The sequence below is a fragment of the Melospiza georgiana genome, chromosome 1 (assembly GCF_028018845.1).
Source record: "Melospiza georgiana isolate bMelGeo1 chromosome 1, bMelGeo1.pri, whole genome shotgun sequence".
Taxonomy (NCBI): Eukaryota; Metazoa; Chordata; class Aves; order Passeriformes; family Passerellidae; genus Melospiza; species Melospiza georgiana.
Window position 1 is genome coordinate 70678169 of NC_080430.1, and position 10674 is coordinate 70688842.

At 37.8% G+C, this 10674-nt stretch overlaps 1 long non-coding RNA gene across 1 annotated transcript; it reads left to right on the forward strand.

Moving 5' to 3' along the window:
* Positions 1-364: 364 nt before the first annotated feature.
* LOC131089567 (uncharacterized) lies at positions 365-7265 on the forward strand. The gene is made up of 3 exons (XR_009115256.1): positions 365-1964; positions 4827-4926; positions 7186-7265. It is a non-coding gene; the product is annotated as an uncharacterized LOC131089567 (long non-coding RNA).
* Positions 7266-10674: the final 3409 nt, after the last annotated feature.

Genomic DNA, 10674 nt, shown 5'->3' on the forward strand with positions numbered 1-10674 from the left:
TCCGCCCCTCACCCCGCCTGTGAGGGCGGCGGCGGCGGCGGCAAGGGAGCGGGAAGGGAGCGGGAAGGGAGCCGGCTGGGAACCAGCGGGGTTGGATGAGGTATTGGGAGGGACCTGAGACAGGGGAACACGTTTCCCAGAGAAGCTGTGGATGCCCCATGCTTGGGAGCGTTCGGAGCAGCCTGGTCCCGTGGAAGGCGATCCCTGCGCATGGCAGGGGGTTGGAACTGGGTGGTTTTTAAGGTCCCTTCCAACCCAAGCCGTTCTGTAATGCTGTGGTCCCGTAGAAAGACGTCTCTCCGCTTAATTTGCCTTTCCCGGCTCGGCCTGGCTGTGCCGGGCTGAGGGAAGGGCTCGCTGGGGTTCGGGGCTGGGGCTGGGTGCGCTCCGGTGGCGGCTCCTGGGCTGGAGGGGGCAGGTTTCTCACCAGCGTTCTCGCCTTTTAATATAAGTATTAGATTTAAAATCACTCCTGCCTGTCTGCTAACAGGAGGTGTTATAAACTTAGCACAGAAATCTCGTACCGTTGCTAGCCTGTATTTCGTTTTTAATTTCAACAGGTAATTTGAGCAGTCATTTATGGCATCGTTTTTCTCGTGCAGGACTCTCACTTCTTTGAGATAGTCGTAAGATCTGCAGGCATGCCCAGGGTTGGAATCTGAATCTGCATGGCGCTGCTCCCCAGACTGTAGATAAGACACTCGAAATCATGAAGTGGATTTTATTTTTGTCTTCTCATAGATTCACAGGCTATACCGAGTTGGAAGGGATCCACAAGGATCCTCGAGTCCAGCTCTTAAGTAAATGTCCAGTACAGATATTGCACCCACCGCCTTGGTGTTACCAGCTCCATGTTCTAGCCAACTGCAACTTCGGAAAATTAACAGATTTAACTGCGAATATCCATGTGTTCTGTCAATGAACCCACACATCACCATAAGGACATCACAACATCCCAGCTGTATGCTGCTCTGCTTGAGGATTTTGAAGCCCAGATTGCCTGGTCTGGTGGAAATATTTCTGGTGGAGATACATAGGTGCAAGCTCTGCCATTTCACAAGCAGGATCAAAAGTAAGATCAGGAAACCCCTGGCTCAAATCTGTGAAACTGATATGGCATGTCGAATTTCAGGCTGCCCTAAAATGGACCAAGGTAAAAATGAGCTTTGGAGATGAAAAGAATAAAAACAAAGAAAATCTTGCAAAAAATTGCTCTCTTGTTGCCTGTGTGTCAGATGCCTTAAAATAAGAATCCTTGCTGTTGTCACATGAGCTCAAGCATAATCCTCATGCATCTCACTCCTGTGAAATGAACACCTTGTTTGGAGAAGTAGCAGCTTATTTCCTTGAGCAGGAATTTCCTATAGCAGCTTGAGGAACCCTGCAGTGCTGACTTCTCTTCCATATTCCAAGAGAAAAGACAGACAAACCCAGTCTATGCCTCTTAGCCTCTGTCACATTTCCTGTGTTAGAACCCAGACATTTGCTGGGGAAATAAAAAACCCCTAAGGCTCAATCAGGGTATAAACATAATGGGAAAATCAGTTGAAAATCCAATTGGAAGCTGGATCTAAAGGCTCAACTCACCCTATGGAAGAGGCTTGTGCCTTAAAGCTGAGTTCTGAGAGAAAACAGCATTAGAGCCACAAGATGCTGAGAAAATCCATTTAAAGGGTCATGATGTGGATCATGGCTTTAAATGTGTTTATTGTCACATGACTGAGTAGATCTTAATGGAAAATGATTGAAAATCACACATGTGGGTAAAAGAAACCTGCCAGTGCTTCGTCTGTGAGAGTGCTTTTATATCACTTTATGAAGTGCCTGGAAGGTGCACAGAAACACCCCTCAGAGGAAACCTCATCTCAGTGCACATCATCTGAAACTGAGCAGATAAGCAATTTTCAAGTAGCTTGCTTGGCATTATCAGGACATGGTTATGTGCCCACACAGTGATTTTACCAGTAAGTCAGATTTTATTTTTTGCTCTCATCCAATTGCCTCCTCAGCTTGAACTTATTGCTGCAAATTATTTTGTTTGGTCAAAATGTATTGGAGCCTTTCAGTATGAACTGTAAATGCTATTATCAGAAGCTACTGTAGAACTCAAATCATGCTGGTTTGAGTAAAGAAAATGTAAGAACTGTAAAAATTCTAAAAATATGTTGTAAATGTTCACATTTTGATGATGTTCATTCTGCAAAATCCTTTCTCATTTAATATTTTGGATTATGACTATTTCTATGAGTAGTTGATCATTATAGTCCAGCAATTTCAGTATTAGTAGCTTTTTAATGACTCTAAACATTTCTGTGAAGGTACTTCTATCTAGGTGAATGCCTTTTAGCTCTGAGTTTGGTGACATTTCTTATAGCTAAATATTATCTCCATTGATATATGAAAGACCTTGAATAGCATAATCTGTCTCCTAAATCACAAAAGAACATTGTTCCAGTACTCTAGTTCTGTTCGCCTTTGCATTAATTACTAATGTCACTTTGGTACCAATTACACTTTTTTCCTCATTGCTTAAATAATGCTTCTGTTAGTAATTTCAAGTGCTTTGCCCTCCATAAAACTGTGCATTTACTGCTCACCTTCATGTTTGTAGGTAAAAATCTTGAATGACAGTGCACAAAGGTAGTCTGGGCATTTTTCCCAGTTTAACCATTCGGTGTTGCGGGTGGTTGCAGTGATTAATTGACTTTAGCAAGGTTGCCCTGGCTGCTGCTGTGACATAAACCAAATTCTTGTTTCGTGGGTTGAGCTACTGCTTTGGTTCTGATTGCTCAGAATGGCCAAGTGAAAGAACAGGTGATTGTGAAATAAGGTGATGGCTCATGGGTGTGTGCTGGAGTTTGTGGCAGTGGTCAGGTAAGGAAACAGGCAAGGTTAGGAATGTGGAAGAATGTGGAATGACAGGGCATCTCGTGGTTACAGCCAGGCATCTGTGTCATGGTGCAGGATGTAGGTTAGATTATGAAGGGTTTTGATGGAAAGGTTTAGATTGCATTACGTGTTACACTGTCTGGTTTTGATGCCTTTGTTGTCTTTGGGATACATGGGCTCGTTCTGAGGTTTTTACTGCTTGACAGGGCAGGAGATAGAATTTTTTAAAAGGTTATAGCAGAATTCCTGGAGGAAAAGTAATTGAGAAAATGGCAAATTTTAGAACTGAAAACAAACCAGGTTTTTTATTTGCTTCACAGTGAATTACAGTGTCCCCTTGATTGTGACTGTAAGCCAAGAACAAGGCTGCAGTCCAATGTAACTTTTTCTCAAAGGGGGTAGGAAGGAAAGCACATGGAAAGACAATTGAAATGCACAGTATTTCAAAACAGAGATGACTACAGCAGTGAAAAAATTTATGAGTGCTTATACAAATTGTTGGTTTTTTAAGTGAAAGGAGAACTGCTTTTCATTAACAAATTATAAATTGTCTGTTGAATATTTTCATTCCTTTTGGGTGGGAGGTGTGGGGATCAAAAATCCATCTTTCTTACAACTGTAGTGAGAAAACCTGGGACTGGGATTCCTAAGATGCTCTTTTGACTATTTCCGTTATGTGTGAGGGCAATGAATTTTGAAGGTTATATTACTATTCATTGCTATGTTAACATGCAGAAGTTTGCTTAATTTTAGCTTCCTAGTAAAAAATCTAAGAGGTTAAATACTTAACAATGTTTTTAGCTGTTGATAGTACTGTGGAATTGCAAACATTTTATATTTTTTTCTGAATATTGTTTGTATTTTTGTGATAAATGTGAGCAGAGAAAACCTTTCTAAATATTTTTTAACACCATGCTAATTTCTATACATTTTTGAGGTGCAGAAGAAACAATAAAGAAACTAAGAAATTTCAACTTGCTAATGTTTTTCAGATGTTTCATTCTAGTAAAGGAAGCTTTAGTGTAAAATTATATGAAATTGTTTTCTGCTGATTCCTTGTGCTTGTGGAGCTGATACAGTGAGAGCATTCCTGTTGGTATGAGAATGGTTTTTGAAATAGTTTTAAACACAGCTTTTTAGCACTAAGCTAGTGTTTAACTTAGTATCAAGTTCTCACTGTAATTGCTAATGTTTTTTGGTTCAATATGTTTGTTGTAGCTTTTAGCCTACTTGAAAGCCTAACTGGTTAGTGGAAAGCAATATACAAATTGAATCTTAAATCTTAAAAAAGAATTCAGAAGTTGCTGTGAAGCTGAGTCATTTTATATTAAAACCTTTACAAGAAAGGTTAGTGGTCTCAATTGCATTTCCCTTTAAACAGAAATCCTCTGGGCAAAACCTGCAGCCTCCTACCACTACTTTCTCCAGACCAAATTTAGCCTGTCAGCAGATGTGCTTAGAAGAAAAGGGACGCATAAAGTGTTTTGTGTCTGCCACTAAAAATAATCCTTGAAGCTCGGGTATTCAGAGATATCTGTTCCTTCAATATTTTTCATATGCTCCATAACTTACAACAAAATAACTCCACTGCAAGTGCATATTTTGCTAACTCATTTTTAATTGTGGTTTGAAATCTTTGAGAGCTCCTTGTTATTATGTTTTGGCTTGTTTTGGTTTTTGCTCTGTTTTGACACTTTTGAGTGCACTAGGCATTCTTAGAGCTGAGCTGACCTTGGATTTGCTGCCACAATCTCCGTGGTCAAATTATGTTGTCATAATCAATAATTGCTCTTTCTTCTTTAATGCTGTGCATCTCAGCCAAATTTGGCCTCATATTGCCTAAATAACCACAAAATACTTTAAAACTGCATAGGAGTTCAGTTTGAACATTCATGTTAATAACTTTAATGTGGATAAATGTCTTTCTTCTATTTTAGATTAACATATTTGCTCTGGTTTTAAGCTACTGCAACAAACCATGGCTTTTAATACAGCTAAGGAATGGATCAAGGCCTGCAAGCATCTGTGCAAGCACAGGTACTGTTTCTAACTGTACTGAATGCAAGATGTCAGGTTTTTTGCAGTTGTTTATTTCTCTTACAGTTGTTTTTTTCTCTTTCAGTGCTAAATATTTGTGTAATACAAGTGTACATACAAATATATTTGTTTTAATTGATGGAAGAAGGCTTTAAAACTCATTAAGATAGATTAGAACAGTGATTTGAAGGGCAGGGAGGAAGGATTAGGGACTTCTTAGGGTTTGCTTGAGAGCACTCAACAAGGATCCCCATCTTTCCAAGGCAGTAGGTGGGCTGGGATGTGGCAGCTGCATTGAGCTTGCAGCTGAGCAGCTCTTACATAGGTAGAGGAGAAAAGGCAACCTTCAGTGCAGGAAATCTGGATGGCAGGATGATGGGGGCTTTGAGTACTTCTTAGGTTGATCTGAGTTTCTGGTGGGCTCATTTTGGCATTTGATAGTTGCTAGGTTGGATAAGTAGCTGTTAGTTTAAAAGGAAATTCTGCCTTGTAAAGTTAGTAGCAGCAAGTCACTTCCCTTGTCAAGTGTTGCTTCATCTCAGTGAAGCTTTATTTCCATCTGCAAGAGGTAGAGATCCTTGCTTCATGCAAGGAAGACTCTATAACCTTATCATTTTGTTGTTTGTTGTGTTGCTAAAGTGGGGTTGGGGATCCTGGACTGCTGAGAATGTCAAAGCTGAAGGATGCTTCATGTCTGAAGCTTTTCTGGCTTTAACTTTATGTCAATATGGCTGGAGTAACACCAGAATTGTAATACTCTTCATGATGACCATCTAGGTTCAATATTCAGTTTAGATCTATTTTTACCCAAGGGTTTAGACTCTCTCTGATTTCTTTTTGGACATTTCATGATGTCAAATGTGCAAATCAGCCAAAATGATTCAGCCAATTTTCTAGAAGGTATATGGGGAAAACTTTCTGTTCATGTTTCCAAGTGGAACCTGCAAGACTGTGGATACCTTTTATTGAAAAAGCCCTAACAGTCCATGGCTTGAAGGAAATATATAAGCATTCTTCAGGAGGTGTCTTCTGTTAGAACAGTTGAAAGGCCACATTCCTGATGGAAAAATCTGTTGAGATTTGGCCTTTTCAATGTCTCTGAAAAATGCAGTGAACAATGACAATACCTTACTGCAGGAAGCTAATTGTGACAGACTGTTTTAGGGAGGCAGGGACAGGAACTAGGAAAACTTTCCAGTTTCCTTTGGCACTTTGCTTGCAAAGGTTTTTAATTGTTTTGTTGACAGCATATAAAAGTTGTTGGCTACTGAGCACCAGTGGGGCTGGAAAACCTGTGAGATGTTGCCAGAGATAAAGACAAGATGAGGAGATGAGCTTAAGTAGAATTTGGTGTGTTAGGAAAAGTGAAAATGGGTCATGGCAAAGTGGGCAAATAGTAAAATAATGGGGAGTCTCAGAAAATGAGAATAACATGGGCCACAGTTTAGTCTAAAGTGAACAGAAGGATTTAGTCTCAAACATGTGAACCAGCATTAAATTAACAGGGTGCACAGTCACTTCCATTTAATATTGCTGCCATTACTCAAATGACAATTAGTTGAAGCATCAGAGGGTTTTGGGGGTGTGTGTGTGTTTATATATATATAAAAATTCCCCAATGTGAAACCTGGCGTTAATGTTTTAACTTCTTAGGTATTTTGATTCCAAAAATGAAACCAAAAACTTGTCGAGTGTTGAAAAGAAAACAAAATCACAAAAAAGAGAAGAAATTAAGAGAGCTCTCAATACAGGTCAAAAAGCCAAGCACTCATCTGTGTGGGTGGGTATACTTGCAAAATCTTCAATTTCCTGATTTGCCTGTATGCAAATTTCTGCTCCCAGTGATCCTTTTGAAATTCAGTGTGTAGAATGGGTAGTGCTTCATTAGCCTTGCTTTATTCTTGAGAGAGCAGAGTAGATATACAAAAACCAATGAGATTAAGGTTACCAAGGCAACTTTGATGTTTGCAATTTAACTTTAATTTTGGCAATATTTAATTGTTATTTCTTGTCTTAGCAACCTTAATGAGTTGAGGCTTAGAGTTTTTTAATACAGCTTTTATATTATGTTGTAGGAAATATGTAGGGAATTTACCTTAATATACTAAAATAAATGAGCAGAAATGCTGTTTGCTTTAGCAGTAGGTACTGCTGTATGTTCTGAGCTACTAGGTTCTACATTGCTATACCCCATGAATGGGCCATACAGTGGCTACATAAAAGTTCACATATTTCTTCCTTATGTCCTGTGACATGCAGACCCTTCAGAGTTACTGGCTTCAACTCCCTCACAACATCCTTACATGTGTTTGTGGTATCTTGACTAAACCATGCTGGTGCACACTGAATTGGAGAGTCAGGTAAGTGTTTGTTTATGCTTGAATACAGCACATGAAAAAAGCAATAATATTCTTAAATATTGTTTAATCTGTACATGGTCACAAAAGTGGCAATTTATCTTCCCTTTTCTCTTAGTCACTAGAAACTCCAGAATCCAGCAGTATTTGTAATCTGATGCTTGCTGTGTCATCATATTAAAAGGTGTAGGCAAATTAATAAGTAAGGCTTGGTGACACTGGGTGAGGAAAAAGTCTTTAAATTTTTCTTTCTGTAAACAGCTGTCTGCTGAAACGTCTCACATGATCAAGTTCTGCTTTTTACAAATTACCTTCAGAGTTGGTACTTCTGTTTTGAGATTGATTTATTTATATAACAGCTAACATCAGCTTTTATATCTTGTTTGTAAGCTTTTGGGAGGATGGTGAAAGGACAATTTTTGGTATTTTGGTACTTTGTTGCTTGTACAAAAGCAGTAATATACAAACTATGTCAGCACCAAAAAATGAGTCAAATTAAGTTATTCTGTGCCAAATGATACTTGCATGGTTGAAAGTATTTAATTTACTCTGAAACAAACATGATCTTCTCAATCATGTAATGGGCTTTTTCCCTCATAATTTTACAAAGTATGGTGTATATATTTAAAAGTGTATGCAGCACTCTATTTCTTAAGGTTATGTCTTGGTTTGACATTTCACTGATCTTTGTATTAGTCTTAACAACGTAATTAGCATTTTATGTTATTTTAACAATTTTTGGATATTCATGACATAATGAAAATAAACTCCTTGTAGCATGGTAGCTGTATTATGTAAAAAGGTTATTGTTCTTTATCTGCATGTATTATGATCACTGGAAGTTTACATGAGGAAGCTTAGAAAAGACATGAATGTTAGAAATGTGCATTGTAGGATAAATTTTTTATATGTTAAAAACATGGTAATCTACTAGAACAAAGTGATTCAGGTCAAATGAGAAACCTGAAAATCATGTTTCTCCTTCCTGCATTGTCACTTTTAAAAAGGAAGGCATATTTATTGTCATGGCAAGTACACGAAACACAGTAGTAACTTCTCAAATGCTGTCATTTTTATGATTATAATTTGTGCTTACCTAATTTTATTTTTACCTTTTGTTGTTCTGAGCAGCACTTCAGCAATTTTATAATGCAACTGTGCATCCAGTAATGATAATCTGTATTTCCAAGATGTGTGTGAATGGCAGTTAAACATTTCTGTAAATCACTTGCCGATTCATTCTATTTGCAGTATACACAAAAATAAAATCGAGCAGTTCATTCCTCAAAGTTACTTAAAAATTACTTATCTTTAACTTGCATCTAATTTTGCCCTACAGGTTAAAAAACCCCCAAACAGCACAACAATGAACAAACAAAAACCAACTCAAACAAATTACTTTTCTTGAGAAGCTCTACTTTATGTCTGTGTCACAAACATAGCACAGAATGAGGAGCAAGGTTTATGTTCTCCACAGCTTTGTCTTTCATCACCTGACATTTTCATATCTCATTTTTAAGTCTTTCCATGACTGATGCTACTATAAAATATTGGTATCGTGTATTTTGGGGTTCTTTTTAAATTATTATAGGTAACTTATTTCTTAAATGGCAATCCAGAGAAGAGTTGAAGGAGCATATGGAAAATTTCAGAGCTGCTACCACTCTTTTGTTTTCATTTTGGGATCAAGTATTCAAAACCAGACATCAATTGAGAGGACATCACAAACAAATCTATTGTGAAGAAACAACAAACCCACAAATGAAAGAGAATAAAAAAGCCTGAAGATAATCCTGTGTGTTTCAACAAAAAAGCAACTTGAAAGAAGGATTGAAGCTAATTTAAGTGTAGCATGTACAGTAGGTATGATCAGTATTATAGCAAAACTTGCTATTTTATTTCTTAGTTGCAGAATATTTGGCATGTATATTTATCTGCTGATTTGCTTACTTACTTTTGTAAGAAAGTTGCTCTATGATAGGCTAAATAAAAATAGCTGCCTCCTACTTGGTTTGTGATATTACCAGTCTTTGGAGTAAATTAAGCATTTGCTGATCAAAAGGTGCAGCCAAGGTTTTCTGCTGTAGTTTGTTACAGGCAATAGCAAAGTACAGCCCCTGAAACAGACTCTTTGAGGAGCCAAGACAAATGCTGTGAGACTTCTTGGAATTCTGCAAGTTAACTAGGTGAAAAAACAGCTTCCTTTGGGTCATGGCTGCATTTTTAAGAGGACAACTAACTAAAGCACCAATTTTATCAGTTAGTGTAAAATTCTACTCATCTGCACTTTTAAGAGTTAACATCAAAACTTTGCCTTACCTCAAGTATATCCTTTCTCCCTAAGAGATTTTGAGAAGGCATTTGATGTTTTCCTGTTATTCAGAAAAGATCTCTTTTTCTTTCATAAAGAAGATAATAATCTCTACCAGCCACCTGTCCACGAGTTGACATTACAAAATATTCTGATAGCTTTTCTAATATTTAGGTAGAGAAGCTTGAGTACATCTCTTTCTCTAAGTTTTTTCTAAGTATGTACATTTGGCTTGGGGTGTTTTCTCTTTTTGTTGTTGTTTATGGGCATACATGTCTGTTACATTGTCAGAAAACATTTTTACAATAGTTTAACAAAAGAAGTCACTTTCTTACTTTCACAGTTGTGTACCATAAATTAATTCAAATCATAAAAGCTTTTCCCCCAAACGATTCTTTATCCCAACTGTTTTCTAGAACTTAAATAATTGTCTATACTGAATCTGGCTTTCCTCATTTGAAGTTGTTATTGCTCATGTGGAAAGAAATAAGTGCATTGGTATAATAAATTGGTATAATAAAATGAAAGCAAAAATGGAATTTGGGTTCAGCTAGTCAAAGGTCTAATTTCCTGAAGTGGGCTAGAGCATTTTTGTTAGTAAGTAGGGAGCAGACCAGTGTGCTGATGATATACCTTGCACATAGGCATCTGCCTTAGGGGCTTTTTTAAAATCAAGTAGTCAGTTAACAGAATTATCTCTGTTTTAAGTGGCAGAAGTATAATGTTAAGCACTTTACATTGTTACAGCAGTTGCTTGTGGAGTTACACTGGAGTATGACAACCCAAATTTTATCTGAGGTTACATATGAAATGTGTCAGACTTTTACAGCTCTGTTTTGAAAGAAAAATGAGCTTTTATGGACTGGATCTCTGGAGCTCTCCCTGGAAGAGGGAGATTAAGAATTTACTTGAACTTTTCATACCTACTTCTGACTCGAGTTTTGCTTGACTTTTGTACAGCAAAACGAACTTCATGTCAACACTGTTCATTTCCTACAGTCCCCCTGAGGTGCAAACTCATAAAACTGGCATTGGCTGTAGTCCCAGCCTGCAGCTGTCCCGTAATTCTTTCCTCTCAAG